We start from the raw sequence: 2,322 nt of genomic DNA on the forward strand, positions 1-2,322 counted from the left end.
TTGGTAAACTGCAGAAAATCTCAAAGATACTGCTCAAGATTCACTGCAGGTCAATGGTAGGTGCACAGCTAAACTCAGCACGAAAAATAAAACCACAACTCAAGACATAAATTTGATCTCAGGATTGAAAATGGCGCTACATGAGTGGCCGGCAATCCATGCTCTAGACATCATAGCAAGAATCGACACAGTAAACCTTGATAGTCTGGAGTCAGTGAAAAAACAGTTTCCAGAATTATTCCAGGGTTTGGGAAAACTGCAGGGAGAGTATGAGATATCGCTAAAGCCTGATGCCAAGCTCTTTTCACTATCAACACCCCGTCGTATTCCATTACCCCTCATGTCAAAAGTGAAACAGGAATTGGAACGCATGGAGAATCAAGGAGTGATTACCAGAGTAGAACAACCGACTGACTGGTGCGCAGGCATGGTTGTTGTTATGAAACCAAGTGGTGCAGTGCGCATATGTGTAGATCTAACAAAGCTCTACTGCGCAGTAAACAGAGAAAGATACATTCTTCCTCCTGTGGAACATTCTCTTGGTCAACTTGAAGTAGCCACGGTCTTCTCAAAACTCGACGCCAACTCAGGATTTTGGCAGATTCCTTTATCACAGAATTCAGCCCTCCTCACCACCTTTATTACTCCTTTTGGAAGGTTCTGCTTCAACCGACTTTGTTTTGGAATATCGTCCGCTCCAGAACATTTCCAGAAAAGGATGTCGCAAATGCTGGAGAGTCTAGAAGGAGTCTTGTGCCACATGGACGATATATTAATGTTCGGAGTGTCCCAGACAGAACATGATCAATGTCTCTTTGCTGTGCTGCAAAAACCGCAAAAGGAAGGAGTGACTCTCAGTGATAAATGTGAATTATCTAAGAAGAGTGTGAAGTTCCTTGGGCAGATACTGGATAGGTCAGGGGTTCATGCAGATCCTGAAAAGGTGCGTGCAGTCACACAAATGAGCGAGCCAACAAATGTAAGTGAAGTGCGGAGATTCAAAATCACCTAGGGAAGTTTTTACCAAACCTAGCTGAGAAAACGCAGCTTTTGAGAGATCTACTGCAGAAAAAGAATATGTGGGCATGGGGAGAGCAACAACAGAGAGCTTTTGAGAACATTAAAAGAGATCTAAGCACCACCACAGTTGTTTCAACTGATGCATCATCATATGGGCTAGGAGCTGTATTGCTACAGATGCAAGGTGACAAGCAGCTTAAACCTGTAGCTAGACGCATCAAGAGCACTCACGAACACGGAAAGGAGATATGAGCAAATTGAAAAGGAGGCCTTAGCTGTCACCTAGGCTTGTGAGCGCTTCTCAGACTTTCTCATAGGTCTTTCCTTTCATGTAGAAACAGACCACAAACCATTGATACCCCTCTTGAGTTCAAAGAACCTAGACGAACTACCACCACATATCCAAAGATTGCGGATGAGACTCATGACATTCACTTACACTATTTCGCATGTTCCAGGGAAAAATATTGCGACTGCCGATGTCCTCTCCAGAGCACCTGGATAAGAAGGAGAACATGACGGACATCAAAATGAAGAAAAGATGAACCTGTACGTGAACTTTATTGTCACAGGCTTACCTGCAACTGAAAAGAGACTTCGCAAAATTCAGCAACATCAGGAAGCTGATCCAGTTTTACAGCTGGTGAAAAAGTACCCTCCAGAGGGCTGGCCGGCTAAAAACAGAGTGGAAACCATGGTGCAGCAGTAGCCTACTTCCAATTTGCTGGGGAGTTAACCATAGAAAATGGACTGTTGTTAAAAGGCTGTCGACTGGTAATTCCAAAATCACTACAGAGTGCATATCCTGGAGAAATTGCACATTGCACACCAAGGCATAGCAAAGTGTAGAGAGCGTGCTAAGTAATCAGTTTGGTGGCTGGGTCTCAGCGCACAGCTTCAGTCAAAGGTGGAGAAATGTGATATTTGTGCAAGCCAAAGGAAGAACTTTAAAGAGACATTGATTCCCACAGAATTCCCTGAGAGGCCATGGACAAAAAGTTGGAGCAGATCTGTTTCAGTGGAAAGAGGATCAATACTTGCTGGTGATTGATTGACTATTTTTCCCGTTTGTGGAAATAGTAAAACTGTCATCAACAACTGCTGCAGGTAACCCATCTCAAAAGTATGTTTGCCTGACACGGAATTGAGGTGATATCAGACAATGGGCCACAATTGAAGTGCAGAATTTTTTAAGAAATTTGCTAAAGAGTGGGGTTTCTCTCATACAACGTCCGGTCCCAGATATCCTCAAGCCAAGGGGGAAGCTGAAAGGGCAGTGAGCACTGTGAAGGATTTTCTTAC

Source organism: Squalius cephalus (assembly GCF_949319135.1).
Source record: "Squalius cephalus genome assembly, chromosome: 1".
In the NCBI taxonomy this organism is placed as follows: Eukaryota; Metazoa; Chordata; class Actinopteri; order Cypriniformes; family Leuciscidae; genus Squalius; species Squalius cephalus.